Raw genomic sequence first — 25,734 nt, 5'->3', positions numbered from 1 at the left:
TGCCGTACGTGCAGGGTGTGTCCGTGGCCGCCTCCGTCTACAGCCTGATAGCCGTCACGCTGGACAGGTAGGCAAGCCGCAAGACACAAGCCGCTCGCTGCCTCGCTCTCTGTTTCACAGGACCACAAGGCCGCCGATCATGTCACTACGTTAAGTCAGTAATGCTCAGATACATTGTTAACAAACATTTTGCTGTGGGCTCTCCGTGACTAACTTCTACATTAGGGATATAAATGGCTCTGAGCACTATGGGACGCAACATCTTAGGTCATAAGTCCCCTAGAACTTAGAACTACTTAAACCTAACTAACCTAAGGACATCACAAACATCCATGCCCGAGGCAGGATTCGAACCTACGACCGTAGCAGTCGCACGGTACCTGACTGCGCGCCTAGAACCGCGAGACCACCGCGGCCGGCGAAGATAATAGCAGTGGGAACCAAAGAGAGAGGAGATATTGTGAGTGAGAGACAGTGGCAGTAACAGAGAAAGAGAGTTTGGCAAAGATAGGAGTGGGAGCAAAAGAGAGAGCGGAGACAGTGGAAATGAAAAATTCAGTTGTAGAGAGACTAAAGTTGTAGAATTACCGTAGGCTACAACAGATGATAATGAGTAAGTGTAGACTAAGGTAGTTTTCCTAGTAGCTTTAGAAGCTTAAGATTGTACCTGTGTTACCTGCATGTTAAACGCGTTGTATGCACATCCGTTTTTGATCAGTCTCTTACTAGATTCCCCTAAAAACCGAAAGCGGTAAACCGTCTAGAAGCAGAATGGGGATATGTAAAGGGGAGGGTAATCTATGGAACATTTGAGTTCTACATAGTTATCCGACCACCTGTTACTTAACAATAAACAGTATTTATGGCAAAATGCAGTTTGTCAATGTTTAATTCAAGTTCTATTCGAAAATAATTGTTGATTTACTCGTATAATTTGAAACAGTGGTAGGTTGTAGTAAAAATAAAAAGCAATACCGATTTAGCATATACCGCTAGAAAACGCAAGTTACACAACGAAAAGGTAAAATTTAAAAAAAATCGCAAAACAAAATGTATCAAACGTCGCTTCAATACTACGTCCAACTTATGTGAAATATGTTTCCGTTATTTATAAACAACTTTCAGTTTATCAATAATAACAGGAAATTCTTGCCTTTGGTCATGATGAATAACGTTCTATTGAGTACAAAATATCGATAATAATGATGTATTTTTTATGTTTGTGCCTGTAAACTGTACATGCGTCAAAAGTAATTGATTTGGTTAAATAAAAGCGCAGAACTTACCCGATCTACTAATTTTTATTACTTACAAATTGCAATTTATATGCTGTAAGGATGATGTGCAAAACAAAGAAAAATCGTAGGCCCCCAGTTTCTCCTTTACACATTATGTTTCTTTCCGTATCAATGCTACCAATGATCCTATCATTTACTAAGTCATTTATGTAATATACCAAAACTATTGAAACGTATTTCTGGCAGATCGCAACTCTAGAGGAGGCGATAAATAGCTTTGGGGGTTCTAGACCCTCCCAGACCATTAGGGATATATCTTATTAACAATATTCCGTCTTCAGTCACAGTGTTCTTATAACTGCTGTCCAACGCATTTAGGAGCTACATTTCAGTTTTCAAGGAAAAAATGGAGTTTATTGCTGCTTCAGTTTTTCATCTAACAGTAACAGTTGTTAGTTTTGTGAAAAAACTCTCACACGCGGCATTAATCACAGAAATAAAGTATTGTAATATATCGCATGCGTTTTACTACGTTACATTAGTCTTCTGCGTTAATGACGAACTTACACATTTGCATTCACATTCTGAACAATTTAGCGTGGTTACTACGTAACTCAAATGGCGAATATTGAACCCGTGTTGCAGTGGTGCGATATTATATTGAATTTCATATTATTTTCGTTAACATAGGCTGACGAAATAGAACTAAAAGTGTCTTAGGAAAATGACACTTAATAATTTTTGTTTTGCATTTGTACAGATTCTTTGACATGCTTGTTAACATAGAGTAAGACTGAAAACACTCTTTACAATATTTCAAAATTTTAAACATAGTTGAAGCAGCAACTGTTAAAAATCTTCACGGTAATTGGCAACAGCCAAACATTTGCAGGATAAAGATTTTTTGAAATCCTTGACCACGGTTTCGGTATACCTAAATATACCTTCATCAAAAGCAAAAATACACTAAAATCACATCCTGCAGTGGAGGTGCATAAAACAATTGTTCCAAAGGCGTCGTCAGTAGTTAAAATTAAAATATCACCTTCACCTTTACAGCTGTATAGCTCCATGCTGTACAGATGGAGGGGTGTCTGTACAGCATGGAGCTGTACAGCTGTAGAGGTGTAAAGGTGAAGGTGATATTTTAATTTTAACTTCTGACGATGTACTGCAACTGTTTGGTTTTTATTTACGTGAACTCTTTACAGTATACTGCTTCTATTGCTAAGTGCGTAATTTATACTTGAGATTGTAACCTAGTAATAACATTATTTTATTGGTGTATATGCATAAAAATGAAATGAAACTACACATCACAAAGTAACAGCGAGTACTATACTGGGTTAATATGGGGAAGAGATGGAGGACTGAAGAGAAAGAGAGAGAGATGTTATTGTTAGTGGTTATTTGTATGATTAACACAGCGCAGAGGAATCAGCACACCCTCTGAACATGGAGAAAATAATAATACAGTTTCATCACAAAGACCATATTCCACCTTTAGGATATTTCTCCTCCTAATAATCATACTTGTGAATGTTGCTAGTTGTGTACTGCTATAGAAGGAGCTATTGTGCGTAACAACCTCTGTAAGTGTTTTTGTTTCTGTACACGGCGAAGGTCTGTTCTTGTATTCAAACTGTTCTGTCTAAAAATTTAATGCCTTGCTTATCTCATTCTCACTGTTGAACTTGTAGTGTGGTGCAACTGGCTGATGGGATACATAATACAGTTTTATTGTCCTGGAAAAATATGATGTCATGACTTTAGACATTAATATCATGACAAAGATGAAACTATCATACTTTTCGAGGCAGTAAAACTGAATCAGAATAATTTAGTAGCCTTTTCAGCTAATTCTATATCAGCAAGTAACCATTGAGCATGAGGTGGACAAGACATTAAATTTCGTATACTTTACGGTTTGCATAAAAAATAACAGATACAGAAATAAAACAGTTACATATAGGCCTATCCACAACTGCTCCCTCCATCCCATGACGCAAAAACAGAATACTTTCAGTATTCTCTAATTTCTCTTAATACAACAGTCTTACAAGAGAATGACCACAGTTTCTTTATCTCTGTCTGAAACACTAATAGACCCTCCCGTCTCTCTCCTATACCACTTAACCTATTCTCTCTCTCTCTCTCTCTCTCTCTCTCTCTCTCTCTCTCTCTCTCTCTCTTCAGCCCCTCCCCTCCCTCCAGTAAGCCATAATATCGGACGCACTGTCAATTTTTTGTGGGTTGTTTCATTTCAATTATATGCATAAACGCAAATAAACTAATGTTATTGCTATATAAAAGTCACAATATGCATATACTTAGCAATACAAGCAGTACATTGTAACGAGTATTTTGAGTGACTCTTTATGTTAATATGCACGTCAATTCTTGTGTCGAATTTGTAAGAATGTAAAACAAACAAACCTTATTAAGTGTCACTACTCTAAGATATTTTTTATTCTATTTCGTTAATCTATGTTAACGGAAATAATATGAAATTCAGTACCCTATCATGTCAGTAACGTAGGTTAAATATGTGTCAATAGAACCATTTAAACACGCTAAATTGCTCTAGACGTAAATGTAAGTGTGTAAGTTTGTCATCAGTGCAGAGTCCGCCCCCGGTAGCCGAGTGGTCAGCGCGTCAGAAAGTCAATCCTAAGGGCCCGGGTTCGATTCCCGGCTGGGTTGGAGATTTTTTCCGCTCAGGGAATAAGTGTTGTGTTGTGTTGCCTGATCATCAGCATTTCTTCCCCAGCGACGCGCAAGTCGCCGAAGTGGCGTCAAATCGAAAGACTTGGACCCGGCGAACGGTCTACCAGACGGGAGGCCCTAGTCACACGCCATTTACATTTAGGCCTACATAGTGCAGAAAACTATTGTCAAGTACTCATACATTGATTAGCCAGAACGTTGTGAAACCAAACTACTATCGATATAAACCCGTCCAGGCGGTAGCAGCGTCACCTTGCGAGGAATGACTGCTAGTCAGATATAAGCACAGTGCATGTAGTACCAGTGAGCGTGCTGTCTGCTGCGATCTGAGTGCAGACCGAGGACAGACTGTGAGTGCCCGGGGATTCGACACGAGCATTTCGGAAACTTCACGACTTGTCGGGTGTTCGAGGAGTGCTGTCGTTAGTGTCTTCAGCTCTTGGTGAAACCAAGGAGAAACCACGTCCAGAAGTCGTGGGGTTGGGCGGCCACCCCCTCATTACAGATGTGGGACGTCGTAGTATGGGCAGACTGGTAAAACAGGACAGGTGGCGAACTGTGCCGGAACCAACACCAGACTTTAAAGTTTGGCAGAGTACTAGTGTGTCTGAACACACAGTGCACCGAACACTCCTAACGATGGGCCTCCATAGCCGACGATCCACTCATGTGAAAATGAGCACCACGACATCGGGAGCTACGACTGAAATGGACACGTGACCATCGGCACTGGACGTTGGTACAGTGACAGAGCGTTGCATGGTCTCATGAATCCAGATACCTTCTTCATCATGCCGACTGGATGGCGCGAATCCGTCATCTTCCAGAGGAACAGTTCCTTGACAACTGCACTGCGGGATGGAGACAAGCTGGTGGCGGCTCCTTTATGCTCAGGGGAACATCCATGTAGGCATCCAAGGATCCAGTGGAGCTCGTGTTGGGCACCATGACGACCAGAAAGAATCGTTCACTGGTTGCGGAGCACATACAGACCTTCATGACTATCATATTCTCCGATGGTATTTTTCAACAAGATTATGCGCCATGTTACAATGGCGTCACAATGGAGTGGGTTCAAAAATGGCTCTGATCACTATGGGACTTAACATCTAAGGTCATCAGTCCCCTAGAACGTAGAACTACTTAAACCTAACTAACCTAAGGACAACACACACATCGATGCCCGAGGCAGGATTCGAACCTGCGACCGTAAAGGTCGCGCGGTTCCAGACTGAAGCGCCTAGAACCGCTCAGCCACAGCGGCCGGCAATGGAGTGGGTTGAGAAACACAGTAATGAGTTTCAGTTGATGTGCTGGCCTTCCAACTTGCCAGATCTTAACCCGATCGAACACACATTGGATGTGATTGAACGTGACATGAAGCTTTATCGCTCCCCTCCCAGGAATTTATGGGAATTATGTGACTTGTGTGTGCAGATATGATGCCAACACTCCCAACGACCTACCAAGGCCTCATTGCTTCCCGTCCAAGACGCGTCGCCGCTGTTATCCGTCCAAAGATGGACATACCGGCTACTAAGTAGGTGGTCATAATGTTCTGGATGATCATCGTACGTAGGCAATATGTTACAATACTTTATTTCTCTCAGTGATACCTTCTGAGAAAGTTTTCTTATAAAACTAATAACTCCATCGTTTTGTTACTGTAATTGCAAAAAAGTGAAACAGATGTAATGGCGGTTATATCTATACAGTCCTTGAAATGGAGTTGCAGCTCCGAAACGTGCTGGACAGTAATTAACAAATAAAAATATTTTTAGTCTAGACGGAAAATTATTAATTAAATATGTCTCTCTAGTGAAGTACATTTAATAATAAGAAACTATGACAGCAAGTTGGAACTTCAGCATATGTTCTTGATGTTAAAGTAAAATGTAACGGCCAGTAAGTTATAACATCTTTTTAACAACTGTATATTTTTACTAAGATGGCATCTGTTCTTTCAGAGATGTCCGGAAGAACAGATACCATCGGTGTGCCCCGACCGGGACTCGAACCCGGGATCTCCTGCTTACATGGCTCAGTGGACAGAGCGTTTGCCATGTAAGCAGGAGATCCCGAGTTCGAGTCCCGGCCGGGGCACACATTTTCATCCGTCCCCGTTGACATATGTCAACGCCTGTAAGCAGCTAAGGGTGTTCATTTCATTGTAATTTTTAACAACTGCTACTGCAGGTGATCGGTTTCGGTTACAATAACAGTTTTTAGGCCAAGATTCTGAAATGAAATAATAGAAAAACGTGACAATAGCGGATGACATACTACTAGATACTGAATCTCAAGCATGATAAACTGTAAAACACATAAATATGCTTCACATGGGGATTTGTTTGTGTAATACCGTAAGGTGTGTATTACCAACTGTTGCCCAGCTAGCTAGGCGAAGTTATAAAAGTGAGGGCCCGACCATCGTTCCTCACGTGATCAGTATATAAAGCGATTAAAAACTGCCAATAACTCGTACACTTCATAAAGAAATATCATATTGCATAAATACATCTGAAGTCCGCCCCCGGTAGCGGAATGGTCAGCGCGAGAGAATGTCAATCCTAAGGGCTCGGGTTCGATTCTCGGCTGGGTCGTAGATTTTCTCCGCTCAGGGAGTTGGTGTTGTATTGTCCTAATCATCATCATTTCATCCCCATCGACGAGCAAGTCGCCGAAGTGACGTCAAATCGAAAGACTTGAACCCGACCAACGGTCTACCGAACGGGAGGCCCTAGTCACATGACTTTTTTTTTTAATACATCTGAAAGGATGTCTGTCACTATCCGCTATTTTTATGTCTACAATATGGCTAAAACTGTCCAACAAAGCGGAAAGCAATAGGGAGAACACTGGTAGAACAGCGCCTGTCGTGTGATTGAGACATTTGTATGTTTGTGTTTGTGTTGTCAAGGTAACGATCACGGATGAATGTTCTCGCCAGGGCAAAGACTACGCGAAGCGGTACTGCAGTGGTCACCAGGACGATGCAAGTCAGCTCGTGGTGCCGGTTTGTCGTTGGTCCAATGGTGGGCCATCACACGCGCGTGTCGCTTCCAGTACCTGACGTCCCGCATAGCATACTCTTTGCCCAAACGGGAAGAAGAGTTGTATGAGAACAAATAGTAACAGACTACATAGGAATTTCTTTTATTTATGTCGGTGGTGTCCGGTTTCAGATATCATAACCATCATGTGACCAAAATTAATTTACCCTGATCACGTGAGGAGCCGGTTTTCGTAGCCACCGTGTGCTACCAAAAAGTGGTCATCACTAGCTGCTAGAAACAAATGTTCTTCTGCGAACTTTCCCTTGAAAGCAACATGAAAAGGAAACGGCAGCCGATGTTCTTTCAGCGTTCCCGCTATTTCTTTCGACTTTCTTCAACAGGTTTAATAAATTGTTGCTACGAAGTTGCAACCGCCTTTGCATTTCGATTTCAGCATTCTTCCCAGATATCTTTGTGAAAAGTCTTACCGCCAGCTTTAACAACTGTTACACAATAGACTCGTCTTTCAAGAGATTTTGAATGGCATAAAAAATGCTTGATTTTCATTTTCTGGAAGACATATTTTGTTGACTATCTCGTCTGACAAAATAAGTAAATGGATTCAACATGCAACAAAATTACGTGACCCTCCGCGTGCTATCATATGGTAATAACCTTGTTTCTATAGCTTAAAGACTTCAGGAAAGTCACCCTGTACAGCCGGCACCAAATCGGAATAATCTATCTTTGGCAGCTTCTTACGTCTCTAGTCTCATCTATTTATTCTCTAGTTTTCACTGTTATATTACTACAAGGAGATAATAATAACAATAATAATAATAATAAAGTCTGTGGCGGAAGCACGTCATCAGGTTATTAGTCTGACTGTAGGTAGGATACAGCCACTCTTCGCCCCGGCACTAGAAGGGGGAGGGTGGAAGGCTAAGCAACCCGGTCGTCTTTAACTCCCGGAAAGATCCCCAGTACTCACTTTATAACTGGCTAAGTGGTCCTGGAATCGTTGTGGAAGGACTGGAATCACGAAAATTCTACTCCCCCCCCCCCCCCTCCCTTTCCCACAATCCTAGTGCCGGAGTCTAGCGCTCTACTCGCAACACTATCACGGCCATGATAATAATAACAATAGTTGTAATATTATTCCTTCCATTAAATACACCAGACAATTAGGTGAAATAGGAAAGAAGGAAAGGAAACCAATCAGAAAAATCTTTGGACCAAAATATGATAGTGGCAAATGGAAACAAAGAAATAAAAAAAGTTTATAAAAGAACAGAAGCAATTTTGGATATAGTGAAGAAGACAATTGTATTTTATGGGACCTGAAAATGCTAGCTGATTCAAATGGCTCTGAGCACTATGGGACTTAACATCTGAGGTCATCAGTCCCCTAGAACTTAGAACTACTTAAACCCAACTAATCTAAAGACATCACACACATCCATGTCCGAGGAAGGATTCGAACCTGCGACCGTAGCAGTCGCGCAGTTCCGGACTGAAGCGCGTAGAACCGCTCGACCACAGCGGCCGGCGAAAAGGCTAGCCGATAAAAGGATAAGAGAAAGAATTTTTAATTTCTATGACGGGAACCGAAAACCCTCAGTGATATCGATGAAAGAAAGTAAAGAAGACGGAAATAATGGAAACAGAAATAGGGAAAAGAGAAAAGCTCAGAACAAAAGTAAAAAGTTTCAACAGCTTCCAAGAGAAGACAAAGGAAAAGCCGGGCGTAATGTTGACAGCAGAAATAAGAGAAAAGCGTAGGGAACGAATGAAAAACTCCTTGTAAGAAGGAAATCTGGTACAAGTTATTTGACGTGGTTCTCAGTAACCCAAACCAATAAAAAAGTAATCAAAGGGGCATAATTTTAGTCGTCCCCTAAAATGAACGCAGTGGTCGCTTTGGGCAGTGCAGATGTTGCACAACTGGTACCAGGCGCTGATGGGACACTCTACCGCTGATGTAAATCACGGTAGTGAAGTCGCATCCGTTAATGGTTTGTATGGACAGAGCGCAAAAGGGTCGATGTGGAGACGTGACACCAGAGCAGACCGTCAGCGCGCCTTCAGCTGGCCAAACACAGAAACTGGTCAGTAGCTGATTGCAGGCGTGTTAGGTTCTTTGATAACGAGGCGATTTCTCTTCTTTTCAAATTACGCAAGGCGTCGAGTGCACCGACAGCCCTGTGAGCCGTTTAACACGTAGTGTGTGGCCAGACGTGGTTTTGCCATGTTTTAGGCATTTTTTTCGTACTATGACTTGGATGTTGCGTCACATTGCCGTGAATTTTAACCAGCGTGTTTATTTCAACAGCGTGTTTATTTCTGCAGCAGACCGATTTCCATCGAATGTTTGTACAACGCCAAATATAATAGAACGGAGATGGCTTAAACATAATTAATTAATTACTTCAAAATGATCACAAAGGAATAAAATCACGCACGGAAGATTTCTATCTAAAATGATATAGAAATCAATCAGTAATATTATCAGCGAAGTATGGAAGTTCTTAACTTTCACTTGGATAAACGGATAAAAAATATACTGCTGGGGAAAGTGGCCACACTACTTCTCGGGAAAATAGGCCAAGGTGGCTCAATAAGATGTTTAAAAACTGAAATTGTAAAAAAAGTATTACTCTACATGTAAGTGAGGCAACAAGAATAATGTAAATGACTTACCGTACATCAGACGACTGAAAATCAGAAAAGTTTTTACTAAGAAGTAACGGAACTATCTACTTCTGTCAAACTCACCAACAACAGTGAAGTTGTTGTACATTAGAACTAATTTGACCACTTCTCGGCAGGCAGCAGCTTTCAGGGCCGTGACCACTTTTAACGATCTGCCCACTTTACTGCACCTCCCTAATGGGTACAGCGAGTGAATCGTAGCAATCAACATCCCCGCAATTTGTTGCCTCTACTCAATCTAATCATCAGTTAGTAGGATCAGATGGATATGGTGCACCTACAGAAACTTGTGGATTCTCATCATAGCCGAATGGAGCTCATTATGCAGTCTAGAGTCCGCATTACACTGTATTCTCGTAGTAGCGTCGCAAGATGACTAATTTTTCTCCGTTGTGTTTAATAATAATAATAATAATGGAAACAGAAGTACTGTTTCTTAGAACATGTGAGCAAGCTAAGAGAAAAAATACTCTCAAAGTCATACTTGTAATTCTTCAGACGATCTAAAGAGCAAACTTCAAAAAGAAGCTGATGAAACAATCATCCAAGAACCCAACTGTTGCAAAAAGGTGACACATACGAATTACAAGCAGAAGTACTCCGTTTCGCGTAAACGATACGTTTGGAAAAAAAAAAATGGCTCTGAGCACTATGGGACTTAACATCTGAGGTCATCAGTCCGCTAGAAGTTAGAACTACTTAAACCTAACTAACCTAAGGACATCACAAGCATCCATGCCCGAGGCAGGATTCGAACCTGCGACCGTAGCGGTCGCGAGGTTCCAGACTGAAGCGCCTAGAACCGCTAGGCCACACCGGCCGGCGATACGTTTGAATTTATGCCATAAATACCATGTACCGGTGGCAAAGGTCTGGCAAGACCATGAGCCACAGAAAGTACTTGAAAATGAACAAGCCAAACTACTGTGTATCTAACCACTTCACGCTGATCGAACATTGGAACACTGTGCACCTATTACAATCGACGAGATGAAGAAAGTGAGGATTGTTAAGATTGTTATTTCAGGCGACGAGAAGCAACTGGAAAAGTTACAATACGAAACACAGCTTCAGCTGCTGTGGCATACACCAGTCAAATATATCTCAGTGGCTCTTAGCACACTGATTGCAGGGCCAAGAGATCTCTATATGCACTCTAAAACTGCCCACTAATACCACTTGGCTGCGATGTGCGCGCATAACCGCCCAATACATCACGCAGTCCTATGCTTTTGTGTAGTGACCTGTTGTTGGCGAAATATGAAATCCAACAGAATCCTCCCATTCTGTGTTTTATCCTATGCCAATAATAATAAAAACTCAGCAACGAAGTCAATAGCAGCGGTGTAATTAGTGCAATTCGACTGACACTTAATGTAAGGAAAATATGGTCGGCAGACAAATAACGAGCAATAGGCAATTCAAATGATGGATATATGCGACCAGCAAGATAGATAAATACGTTATTGTGAGTTCTGTAGAACGCATTGTTTCAAGTAACTTCCCAAAAGAAGATCTTAGAACTGTGGGAGGAATTCTTTAACGAAGGGCTGAAAGGCATTTAAGTAGACATGGGAGATAGAAAGAAGCAGGTACCTACGGCGCAGAATGAATTTCCTTTCCACGTGGGTATAATCTAAACCTAGAATTCTGAACAGATCAGTATAACTAATGACCGCATAAACAGTGAAATAATAATAGTAATAGTAATACGAGGGGCGTTCAGTAAGTAATGCAAAACTTCTTTTTCCTCACAGCAAGTTGTTCTTATTCAGGACTCCAATAGACCATGTTATTATCTACTGTTTTGGCTTCAAAAACCTACTTTTCAACATAATCTACGTTCAACGCGACGGCTTTACGCGACCTTACTGGGAGGGCCCGTATAACCGCGGGGTACCACTCTACTGGTCGATGTTGGAGCTAACGTGTTGCTGCATCAGTAGCCTCCCCACCATCTAAGTACTGTTTCCCAAGGAGTGTATCCTAAATTGGGCCAAACAGATGAAAGTCGCAAAGTGCGAGATCCGGACTGTAAGAAGGACGAGGAAGAACAGTCCAGTGAATTTTTGTGAGCTCCTCTTGGGCGCGGAGAGTTGGGTGAGGCCTTGTGTTGTTATGGAGAAGGAGGAGTTTTTTTGCTCTTTTCTGGAGACGAAGTCGTTTCTGCAGTGTCCTGAAGGTTGCACAATACGCTTCAGAACTGCTCATTGCACCAAAAGGGAGAATATCAAACAAAATAAGCACTTCAGAGACCCAGAAGACCTTCGTCATGACATTACTGACTGAGGGTGCAACTTTGATTTTTTTTTATTTCTTGGAGGCGAGGTGGATTGCCGTTTTGTTTCCGGTTCGAAGTGATGAACCCCTATTTCATTGACTGCGACAATTTTTTATTGTCACAACGCGCAAGCATTTCATCACAGATGATCATTCGTTGTTCTTTATAGTCTTCTGTTAGGCGTCGGGAAACCCAGTGGGCACACATCGTTGAGTACCCCAACTGGTGGATGAGTGTATAAGCAACAGAGACACCCAGTTGAGCAACGCGGTGTTTCACTGTGACTCGTCGGTCACCTCGAATGAGAGTGTTCCGACGTTCCAACATTGCAGGAGTCGCAGCTGCGTGCGGCCCACCGGCACGTGCGATATCGGACAGGTTTGCGTGAACCTGTTGCGACGATGACACACGCCTCGCACAACGAGTCTCCGTGCTTTTGTTCGCTGCTAGGTCTCCGTAGACATTCTGAAAGCGCCTATTGACCATCTGCGACGCTCTGTTTTTCCGCCAAAAGAAACTCAATGACAACTGTCTACTTGGAACGCACCTATATGACCGACGCCATTTTGAAGGCTACACCTCCTGACACGTCTCGGAACTTCATGAAACAATGTGGGTTGAAGCTGTAATATTGCACGATTTTCCATAACTATTTCCGAATTTTTTCAACCATAGTGGCCAGAAAAAAATACTTAAAGAATTCCCCTCGTAGTAACAACAAATTCAGAAAGAGACTTCCTCGAAGAACTGGAGAAAAAAGGCGCAAAATCCTTAGGAAAGGCATGGGATCCAAAATGAGGATGGCATTCGCCAACAACAAAATGCAACGAGGAAGTCTATGCTAACATAGAAAAATTACAGACTCAATCCGCAAAAGATGCGTACGTTTCTACGGCCACCTCAAATGAATGGACGGGAAAGGTTAACAAGATCTTCCAGTTTCTAGAGTCAAAACCTAAAACCAAAATGTCCTGGTTTAGAAATACCAGGGAAGACCTTCACCTCCTACGAATCAAACCCCAAGGCGCCTTTCACAGGGATTCTGTAAGGAGATAGTGACGAACTGGCTGCAGCGAGACGAGCAAGCTGAAACAAGACGCGATTCCCCTCGGACGGCAGACCCACTCACAGAGACAGTACAAAACCTTGGCTTCATAGAAAGAAGAGTGCACTACTCGCTTGTCGACGATCCTCACCAGCTCACACTACCAGAGAAAATCGCTGGAAAAGCGCGGCTTGCTACTATATTTATAGATTAGTTTTCAAAATAACGAAGAGGGGAATGAGATACAACGGATTCCATCCTTTTGCTCTCTGGCATTTCCACCATGAATCAATATAGAAAGTAACGAACAAATAACCATAAACTGACCTTCGTGATTCACTGAAATGTACTGTTTAAGTACGTTGTAAATCTGATGTTGCCCAGTGCCGTGCCTGCGACTTATAGTGCGTTTAAAAATAGTTACGACGTTTATGAGTTCAGTACGGAGCGATTGGAGCGAATCGCAATAGCCAGCGTGTGCTGAACACGTCAGCAGGCGGCGAAACGCCAGGCCTACTCGGGCGTAACCTGTCAGCCGCGCAACCTGGCCGATCTGCAGTCTTTCTCTAAATCTGCAGTCTTTTCTATAACGATTTTAAAAAACTATACCGTAATAAACTCTGAATCTCGCACATCTTACAGCTTAATTCGTCAGCTTCATGATGAATTACCTATCATTTCTTTAATGGTCATAGTTATTGTGATATTTCGGTATTAGCTAAACTACGAGAAATTCTTAAAGTCTACAGTAAAAAATAGGCGTCGTTATGGATTTGCGTTTGTGTATGTTAGGTCGTATGTTGCTGGATATGAAATTTAGACTCCGTAACATATTAAATTGTTCTTTAAACCGTGAAGAACTTCGTTATCTACAAAGTATCCGGACACCTGGCCGAGAATGACTTTCAAGTTCGTGGCGCTCTCCATCGGTAATGCTGTAATCCAATACGGTGTTGGCCCCCACCCTAAGCCTTGATGACAGCTGCCAGTCTCGCAGACATACGTTCAATCAGGTGCTGAAAGGTTTCTTGCGGAATGGCAGTCCATTCTTCACGGAGTAATGCACTGAGAAGAGGTATCGATGTCGGTCGGTGAAGCCTCGCACGAAGTCGGCGTTCCAAAACATCCCAAAGGTGTTCTATCGCATTCAGGCCAAGGCTCTGTGTAGGCCAGTCCATTACAGGGATGTTATTGTCGTGTAACCACTCCGCCACAGACCGTGCATTATGAACAGGTGTTCGATCTTGTTGAAAGATGCGGTCGCCATCCCCGAACTGCTCTTCAACAGTGGGAAGAAGCTGCTTAAAACATCAATGTAGGCCGGTGCTGTGATAGTGCCACCCAAAACAAGGGGTGCAAGCCCCCTTCATGAAAAACACGACCACACCATAACACCACGCCCTCCGAATTTTACTGTTGGCCCTACACATGCTGGTAGATGACTTTCACCGGGCATTCGCCGTACCCACGCCCTGCCATCGGATCGCCAAATTGTGTACCGTGATTCGTGACTCCACACACGGTTTTTTCCACTATTCAATCGTCCAATGCTTACGCTCCTTACACCAAGTGAGGCGTCGTCTGGCATTACCAGGGTGATGTGTGGCTTATGAGCAGCCGCTCGACCATGAAATCCAAGTTTTCTCATCTCCTGCCTAACTGTCATAGTACTTGCAGTGGATCCTGATGTAGTTTGGAATTCCTGTGTGATGGTCTGGACACATGTCTGCCTATTACACATTACGACCCTCTTCAACTGTGAGCGGTCTCTGTCAGTCAACAGACGCTTTTGTGCTGTACGTGTCCCTTCACATTTTCACTGCACTATCAAATCGGAAAAAGTGGACCTAGGGATGTTAAGGAGTGTAGAAATGGCACAAGTGACATCCAGTCACCTGAACACGTTCGAAGTCCGTGAGTTCCGCAGAGGGTCCCAATCTGCTCTTTCACGATGTCTAATAACTACTGAGGTCGCTGATATGGAGTACCTGGCAGTAGGTGGCAGCACAATCCACGTAATATGAAAAACGTATGTTTTTGGAGGTGTCCGGATACTTTTGATCACATAGTGTACATCTACCAAGCATCTCTTTAAGCAGCTGGTAACGTTAACCACAGTATCACGTAACAGTTACTGACTTATGAAATTTGTTACCTACAATCTACAAGTTTAAGAGAGATAGAGGTGTATCTCCAATGTCGAGATAATGGAACATATGTAAAGGGCTCCGTCACGAATGCAGTTGCCAGTGAAAAGTCCTGAATGAAATATTCATGAATCCCTGTTATCTTATAAACGGTCTGAGATATCGAAACAAGATTTGGACAAATGATAGCACACAACGAGAAGGGTATTTTGCCATATGATTGATATTCTAAACTTCCATATCTGCGGCGATATTCAAACAATACATGTTATTTTAATGAAATAACGTAATTTTTAAGGACCGTCAATAGACTGTGAAACGAGAATTTCTGTGGTTTTTGTAACAATACAAGTGAAGAAGCTGCACATTTATTTTTATACTGAGAATGGGCATTTTATAACTATTGGTAAGTCTCGCACTCAGTTACTAGTTTAATAATACGCTGTTTTAGGATTCTGCAACCATTTCAACTGCATTTGAATTTTAGTGATATGTATACCAGTAAACTCTCTTGTGTTTAGGCAAAAGAAGCACCTGTTAACAGAGCAGAAATAAAAGTAACATATGACTCAAAACTCGACACAGTCCTTCTCCTCATCTACATTCTTGGTATGGCTGACAACCTGAAACCAGTCCTGTGATGTAACATTTGCAATGACTTCTTTCGTCAGAATTTGAGCCGCGCTGAGCGTAAATTTCTTGTTGTTTTCTGCCATATTATTTTTCACCTATGCCATATATTCTCAGTCGGATTTAATGAGTATGATGCGGAGGAAGCCTGTTTAAACTATGCTCTTTATCGTTAGCCATTTCGACGACCTGATAGCGCGGAGTTTTTAGTTTGTACTGCAAGTTCCAGTGACATCGTCTTACACAACCTAGGTTCAACATAATCCAGTCGAACATTTCTTCATGCCCAGAGAAAAATACGAGGGTTATTCGGAAAGTGAGGAACGATCAGTCGCGAAATGGAAAATACAGTGAAAATCTGATGAAGCTTTGTACTGATGCGTTGGGCACAGTGTCTAGTAGCCCGTCGATCGCATCATATCGCTCTTTTCAGTTCTGAGCTCACAGTGAGAACGTAAAGATGGCTAGAAATTAGGGTCTCCCGCTAAGTATGAGGGCCTGGCGAAATATTTCGCCTGAAGCTATGCAATCCACATAACACGACTGTCATGCGGTTCGTTCTACACGACAATTCACAGCCGCACTCTGTAGGGGCAATGAAGATGCTCCTGCAGCGTTTTTGATGGTAAATGTTTGATCACCCACAATACAGCCCGTAATTGTCTACTCCTGAGGTTCATCTCTGTTCAGATGAACCGCTGGCTATGAAGACAATATTTTGACACAGACAACGAGTAGAAAATTGTCGAAAAGCACTGGCGGCTGTCTTCTATAACGAGGGAATTGAAAAGTTGGTACAACGCTACGACAGATGTCTAAGTCTGAGCGGCGACTGTATAGAGAAGTAGCTGGAAGGTGTAGCTATTGTCGAATTCGGCGGAAAAATTTTGCAACGGAACATTATCTTCACAGCCGGTGAACGTGTTCATGGACGCCCACTTAAATTGCGAATCTCGTGTTCAGACATGCTGCGCTGTTATTATTAATGGGGCGCCAAAACGAATACCTGACGACTGTAGAACACTTCAACGCCAGAAAATATCACTTTGCTACTTGAGCAAATGAACGTTGGTTCCTGTAATGCACGACTCGACGTGGTATTGTTTATCCACGACGTGGCAAGAGGAACGCTATACCAACCGAACTGCTGGCGGCGTGGTAGGGAAAGCTGGCTCGCCATTGGTGTTACCTCGGCAACTGCATCATGCCACCTCCCACGAGCCAAATGTCAAAAGTCGCAACTAATTTTAAACGCACTACAGGCGTGCGCATTGTCACCGTAGGACGGTCGCCATCTTGTTCAGTAGATCACTGTAGGAGCACGACTCTATGCACAGAAATAGACGAAGCAGAATGAATCTCTTTATGCCTCAACATAAAGTGAAACCCACGAAGATAGTAAGTAAATGGATAAAGTATAGTTTAGTGAAGAGAACGCTCTACGTTAAGCTAAAACATGCAGTTTGCATCACTCTTGAAAGGCTACTGTGACTATTGAGAGACGGTACGACAGGGTACCCACTAAATCTGCCATATAAAGTCAACGTTCACGATACATGACATTTAACATCCAATGATGGGCGCGTAATAACACCAACCACTTCGTAGAATAATTGTAAACATACGGACTAGCTACAAATATTAGTGTTTCAACTGTAATTATTCTCGACTTCTGAGAAGGGAGCTACATTCTGAGACTATCTCCACAGGAACCTGTCGGCAGCTAAACTGCTCCAGAAAATTCATCTGTAGAACAAGTTTCAAAAAAGGAGCGCCTGTTGAATGACATTACATTTGACCGGGAACGAGGTACAGCTAGTAAACTGACTAAACATCAGCACATATGTGGAACAGTAGAAACAGCATTAGAGAAACAAACTGAACGAGATGTATAATTAAAGGTTTAAAAAACGATGCCTGTTCAAAAATGGTTCAAATGGCTCTGAGCACTATGGGACTCAACTGCTGTGGTCATCAGTCCCCTATAACTTAGAACTACTTAAACCTACATAACCTAAGGACATCACACACATCCATGCCCGAGGCAGGATTCGAACCTGCGACCGTAGCAGCAGCGCGGCTCCGGACTGGAGCGCTTAGAACCGCACGGCCACCGCGGCCGGCAACGATGCCTGTCGCGATACTTGTTTAGCACAGTGAAAATTGGGTGTTATAGTAGGACGACACAAGAAGGATCCAAACTTCAAAGATGAAGTTCCTTGTAAGCATCAAAGAAGTACGCTAAGGGATCAGCTACAAAATGAAACCATACTTCGTAAGCTCGAAATTTCTGGCATACATAGCGAAGTCTGTGAAAATAGGAGGAAATGAATAACATATCTGCAAAACGTTGGTAATAAAACACACACGAGGAAGTCATGCAGATCGACAGACAGAGGGACAAAAGAAGCAGAAAAAGGTTTTTAAAATATGACAAGAAGTGTAAGAAGTATGAATGCTGAACAGGCATTTATGCCTGCATCCTGAAAGAGAGATGACGGTTCCAACGATGGCGAAAACAATAAAAAATGGTTGCTTCTTGAATCACTGCTTTTATATTCGTGACTTAGGTACAAAAATCTGACTTCCAGAATGAATTTTTCAACCTGCAGCGGGCTGAAACTTCCTGCCAGATGAAAACTGTGTGCCAGAGTGGGACACGAGTTCAGTTTTAATCTGGCAGGAAGTTTCAAAAATTAGTTTATTCGTGTTCCGTATACGTCGATACACGGTAACTTAGAGTTCACACCTCATTCTATGTTTGCAGCACACGAACGTCATTGCTTTCAAAAGCGCTCGCTTCTTCGTTTTCTTCGTACGTACATGGAACGTATTAATTATTTCTACTTCGGCGCAAAACAAATATACGCTAGCTTTAAAACCAATTAGGATTATTCCAAATTCTCATTCCGGTTGCCTGTCGAAGTATATGGTGAGCAGTGGCCACCGAGCTATTTCAGGTTTGCACTGGCCACGTCAGTGCTTTGATCCGTCAACCAAAACCAGGAGGTCCCGAAATTGTGCTGGGGCAACGTAGTGGCTCCCGGGACTCTGGCGTGATTACACGTCTTGCCGCCTCAACGGAGCTGAATGCGGTTTGTGGCTGTTCCCTCCTTTCAGCACAGTGGGGCTCTGGCCGATCCCGCCGCTTCTGATCTCGAACACGAGCCTCGTAAACAGAGAGCCAGTAACAAGTGCATCGTTTCTGTTTTCCCTACTAAGTATCAGATGAGATAGATAAATAAATGTGTACAGTAACATTAAAAAGGAGAAACATCAATTTTTATTTCTGAAAACTAATATTTCCTTGAGGGTTAGAAGGTAATAATGTTACCTGATTTTATGACAATAAAAGAATAATATGTCTACCATGTACATGGTAAACTGATATATAGAAAACCTTTGGGGAGTTGACAGAGGACTTAAAAAGAAGCAAGAAAAGTTCACACACTACTGTCGATTACAATTGTTACACCAAGAAGAAATGCAGATGATCAACGGATATTCATTGGACAAATATATTGTACTAGAACTGACATGTGATTACATTTTCATGCAATTTGGGTGCATAGATCCTGAGAAATCAGTACCCAGAACAACCACCTCTGGCCGTAATAACGGCCTTGATACGTCGGGGCATTGACTCAAACAGAGCTTGGATGGCGTGTACAGCTACAGCTGCCCATGCCCCTTCAACACGATACCACAGTTCATCAACAGTAGTGACTGGCGTATAGTGACGAGCCAGTTGCTCGGCCACCATTGACCAGACGTTTTCAATTGGTGAGAGATCTGGAGAATGTGCTGGCCACGGCAGCAGTCGAACATTTTCTGTATCCAGAAAGGCCCGTACAGGACCTGCAATATGTGGTCGTGCATTATCCTGCTGAAATGTAGGGTTTCACAGGGATCCAATTAAGGGTAGATCCACGGGTCGTAACACCTGAAATATAACGTCCACTGTTCAAAGTGCCGTCAATGCGTACAAGATGTGACCGAGACGTGTAACCAATGGCACACCATACCATCACGCCGGGTGATACGCCAGTATGGCGATGACGAATACACGCTTCCAATGTGTGTTCTCCGCGATGTCGCCAAACACGGATGCGACCATCATGATGCTGTAAACAGAACCTGGATTCATCCGAAAAAATGACGTTTTGCCATTCTTGCACCCAGGTTCGTCGTTGAGTACACCGTCGCAGGCGCTCCTGTCTGTGATGCAGCGTCGAAGGTAACCGCAGCCATGATCTCCGAGCTGATAGTGCATGCTGCTGCAAACGTCGTCGAACTGTTCGTGCAGATGGTTGTTGTCTTGCAAACGTCCCCATCTATTCACTCAGGGATCGAGACGTGGCTGCATGATCCGTTACAGCCACGCGGATAAGATGCCTGTCATCTCGACTGCTACTGATACGAGGCCGTTGGGATCCAGCACGGCGTTCCATATTACCCTCCTGAACCCACCGATTTCATATTCTGCTAGCACTCATTGGATCTCGACCAACGCGAGCAGCAATGTCGCGATACGATAAACCGCAATCGCGATAGGCTACACTCCGACTTTTATCAAAGTCGGAAACGTGATGGTAAGCATTTCTCCTCCTTATACGAGGCACCATAACAACGTTTCACAAGGCAACGTCGGTCAACTGCTGTTTGTGTATGAGAAATCGGTTGGAAACTTTGGTCATGTCAGCACGTTGTAGGTGTCGCCACCGGCGCCAACCTTGTGTGAATGCTCTGAAAAGCTCATCATTTGCATATCACAGCATTTTCTTCCTGTCGGTTAATTTTCGGGTCTGTAGCACGTCATCTTCATGGTGTAGCAATTTTAATGGTCAGTAGTGTATATACGTACGTCAAGCTTTTTTTTTCTTAGTTATATCGCTCATTAAGTGATTGTGTTACATACTGTAGTACGAGGCATACGAAATTGGGTTGTTCCCATTCGCTCATAAACCATTTCTATTGACTTTCTGCAAGGGTAAAGTTCTCCAGTATGGTAATAACATTATTGTGAGCCGCTTTATATGACTCGGGGTCTGTAGCATTGATGGAATGCGGAGCTCTTACTCATCAATGGGTACTTTTTTTTCAAACGTATTTCTTTACTTCCACATAAACTGTAAACATAACATCTATTAGCTTGGTGCACAAGTTCGTAGCGTTTTCCATAAGTTTAGTAAACACAACGTATATCAGAGACTTCAGTCACCATTGATATATTCTCCTTCGCTATTTACAACAGGCCGCTTCTGATAGCTTGGAATGTTATCGAACTACTAGTTTAATAAGTCATGGTTGCAAAATACTAACACGAGTCACTTAGAGAAAAATGGAAAAAAAACTGGTAGAGACCGAACTCAGGAGAGATCAGTTTGGTTTCTGGAGAAATGTATGAACGTGCGAGGTAATACTGACTCTATGAATTAACTCAGAAGGTATGTTAAAGAAAAGCGAAATTACGTTTGTAGAATTTAGAAATTTAGGGAAAGCTTTAGATAATGTCGGTTGGACTAAATTCTTTGAAATTATGATGGTAGCAGGATTAATATGTAAGGACCGAAAAGTTATTCACAAATTGCATGGAAACCAGACTGTTGTTCTAAGAATTGAAGGATATAAAACGGAAGCAGTAGTTGAGGAAGGAGTCGGGCAGGGTTGTGGCCGATTCCCGACGTTAATCGATTTGTTCACTGAACAGGCAGTTAGGAAAACCAATGAGAAATCTCGACAGGGATGGTAAAGTAAAAACGATTAAGATGAACATCAACGAAAGGAAAACAACGGTAATGGGATTTAGTTGAACTAAATTAAGTGATGCCGAAAGAATTAGATTAGGAATTGAATCCCTAAATGTATTAGATGATTTTTGTTACTTCGGCCTGAAGTACAGAGGTTATAGAATGCAGACTGGCAGTAAACAAGAAAGCTTTTCTGAAACAGAAAAATTTGTTAACATCGAATATTAATTCGAGAGTCAGGAAATTTTTCTGAAGATATTTGCCTGGGGTGTAGTGTTATACAGAGGTGAAACGTGGACTTAAACACTCAGATAACAAGCCAACAAAAGTCGTTGGACTGTAGTGCTACGGGAGAATACTGAAGATTGGATAGGGCTATAGAATAACTAATGGGGAGGTACTGAACTGAAACGGAGAAAAGTGAAATTTATGGCACAACCTGACAAATAGAACGGTTCGGTTGGTAGGACACATCGTGATGCATCAAGAAACTGTCAATTTGGTAATGGAAGGAAGTGTGAGGGGCAAAAATTGAAGAGGGAGATCGAATATAGTAAGTTTTTTCAGCGAAAGGAAGTGACTTGCACATAACAGAGTAGTGTACAGAGTTGGATTCAACCAGTCTTCGGACTCAAGACAACAACAACAATAACAAAAACAACAGCGTACAGAGACAATGCAAACACTGACACTTACCTAGTGGACTAAGCTTTCTTCCTCTTTTTATTACTTTCCACAAAGTGGGAAGAGAGCGATAACTACTACTGCATGTGTTTCCAACACTCAAATTACCGGCAAGAAGACCTGACAGTTTTCCGCCGTTGCAGACATTCATTTGAACAGACGTCTCGAAAATGTTCGTAAATTATTTCAGTCAATATTAAAAAGTAAAGTCATCATATTATAAACTCACAAAGTTTAGACCTCTGATCAGAACGAAATTTCGCAACACGCTCCACAAGTCTATGGTAAACGTAATAAAAATTGCATTAAACCTTAAATGGCGCACGAAAACTTAACAGGAATGCGCTGAAACGTGGTAGCAAAACATAGTGTACAGGCGCCGTGTGGCTAAATATAAAAAAGAAATTATCAAAGCAACGTAAAACAGAAACACAGAAACATCAATACACGAACTAGGTCATCATTATCCTTTGTTAAGATGAATCTTGGTCGTGCATCTGCTTCACGTAATGGCTTACGTTGTTTGGTGGAATGATATCTCAACAATTTATTTTGTAGCGAACTGTGTTTATACCAATGTAAAACAAACAATCCCTGAAAACAGTACTGTGACGCAAGTTCGTAATGACGTACAGCAGATCAGCATAGGACACAACATGTAAATAAAGAACTTGTCTCTATTGTCATATATGTCATTGGTTTATCAGAGCAGAATAACGATGACATTGCTCCTCAAACATTGAAAAATACACACAATTTCGCAGCACGCAACTGTTTGTGTTTGTTCCTGCATTTCAGTATTGTGCGGACATAATCCTAAACTGTATTATTATTTTCCGTCCAAAAGCACTAAAAAATTTTTTTCAGTCGAAAAACTGGGCAGTATGACTGCGGGGCCCGGAGCATGTACTTCGTGGATAAGCCGTCCCCAAGGGACTCCATTTCACTGTTTAAGTCGCTCACACTCCATGAAAACTCTAATATTGTTCTGATGCCAGCACAGCGCTTGCGGAAAGCCTGTTTTACGAAAGATTTGTGACAACAGTATAACAGTCAGAGGACGAGAACAGAGACAAAGATAAGCAAAACGAAATGAGCAATAAAAGTCAACAGAAGGACTGACGTGTTCACCAAGTATTTGTTCTGGGATGTGTGTTTATAGGACTTTTCTCTCATTTGGAGTAGTTCTATCTACTGAAGAATGTGGAACCATTTTAATAACTCATGTATGTTAAATACGAAATAAAGGCGACCCGGCTGTTCAAGTCATTTCGATCGAGTAACACGCAGAAAACAATTTACTGAAGCGCTTCAATTAAATTTTGTAAGAGGTAATGCACACGAGAGAAGATGAGCTTCACAGCTTGGAACCAGTAAAGACTTGAATTAAATAAGTGGTTGCTGTTCTTTGCAACAAATATTTGATAAGTTGTTGGAAGTAGGTTCAAATGGCTCTGAGCACTATGGGACTCAACTGCTGAGGTCATTAGTCCCCTAGAACTTAGAACTAGTTAAACCTAACGAACCTAAGGACATCACACACATCCATGCCAGAGGCAGGATTCGAACCTGCGACCGTAGCGGTCTCGCGGTTCCAGACGGCAGCGCCAGAACCGCGCGGCCACTTCGGCCGGCGGTTGGAAGTAGGCACGACCATGATTTAGCAAGATGATATCCTGCAGAGATGTGTTTCAGAGAAGGTGGATAGGCACTCAACTCACACACACACATACAGATGAGCGTGACGTATTTCCACTCATTAAGTGTAGAATTCAGCAGTAATCTTAGCTGTAAATGACTGGAGTAACAACATACAGAATCCAAAATTTGCGGATACATGGAGAAGAGAAATTCTTTAAAGAAGAGTCATTTATGATGCAAATATAAGACATAGGGCAATAATTCCTGTATATGTAAAATTTTTAATTGAACAGCAGCAGACTGAAATACATTATTACTCGTAAGATACTATGGGTACGCAGAATAAAGCTACAGAGAAAGAAGTGACACAGCAAAAATTTCACATCAGTCGATAGACAATGTCTACAACACAAAGGTGTTCATAATGTGACTGACTTTTCTTGGACAAAAGGCACAGTGCTTACGAACCTTCTATGCAACCGTTTCATATCACCCGTCATCATGCGCTAGCACATAACATCTTCACTTTTTTTTTCTTTAACTTACGATGCAGTCACAATTATCTTTACAGATACCCGGTTACGGGCCATCTTCTGGTCTAAACATGAAATTTAAAGCTTCTGTTTAATTTGGCATGTTACAGGTAAAATAAAATTAATGTTACAAAATAATGATATAATAAAATTGTCGTACCCAATTGCTGCAATGGACGACCATGAGTTGCCAGTAATGTAATACGTTATTTTATAATATTAATGTTTTCTAAGCATCATATCTCAAATTAGAAATTCAAATTTTTGTTTTTAGATGTGAAGATAGCATTTTGGGATGATTGACACCTGTCGTAGGTAATGATAATTGTGATTATGCCACACAGTAACAAATACTAACCACTACGGCCCTCTCCAGACGATAAAAATAATGTTTTCCTTTGTAAGGTAATCTTTCGTGTAACACTGTAAATGAAAAAAAAAACAAAAACAAAAAATACGGATCGCTTGTATATGGGTCACGTGAACGTAGAGGCCATTGGAGAACTACGTCTAACTTTAAGATGCGTCGCCTGCAACAGTCAACGCCGGCACGTTTTCACATGAAGACGTTTGTGTAGAACGCCGCGAGGATGTTGGCCGCGATATCTGAGGTTCACGGTTCGCGAGTTTCTTCGATTTGTCAGGGCTGGCTTCTGGTCGGCGCCTCTTGCAAGCGGCTCCACCTCCTCTGCCGCAGACCTGCCTGTCTTATCCCTCTTCACAGCTCACAAGCAGCTAAGCATTCTTATTGAACCTACTGACAGTGGAAGATGTGTTTTGAATGTTTGAGCTGTAACCCAGTATTGGACAAGAAATACTACAGATGACTTGCATTTCTGCCAATTCACGGAATGAAATCCTGTATTGCTCCAATGTGCGCCATATGGGCCGATTTTATGAAGTACTTAAGTTCTGATTAGTGCGAAATTAAACTTGGATTAAGCTGATCTCTGAAATCTGCGTTGTACGAGCGTTAATCTCAGATTACTGCGCTGTGAATTAGGGCTATATTTAACTTGTAAAATTTCACGAACAAGTAAAGTATAATTGTAGTTGTCAGTTCACCGTCAGATGAAATTATGAAAGAATGGATATCGTTTCATGCAAATACAAAATGAAAATAAGTAAAGAGTACAGAACTTGTCCTTAGATCTCCCATATTGATGACGGTCGAAAAAAATTTGACCTGTTAAGTTAGTTTATGGAGAATATCCTAAGTATAAGTAATGAATACACTAAACAATCGCTCCCATAAGAATTCGTGGAGAATTAATGTCGAGAAGCTTAAAGGTACTGCATATACCATTAATCGCATAATAACAAAGGGAAATTCGAACTTGCAGTGAACAA

This window comes from Schistocerca americana, chromosome 1 (assembly GCF_021461395.2).
Source record: "Schistocerca americana isolate TAMUIC-IGC-003095 chromosome 1, iqSchAmer2.1, whole genome shotgun sequence".
Classification (NCBI taxonomy): Eukaryota; Metazoa; Arthropoda; class Insecta; order Orthoptera; family Acrididae; genus Schistocerca; species Schistocerca americana.
This window is presented reverse-complemented; position numbering follows the sequence as displayed.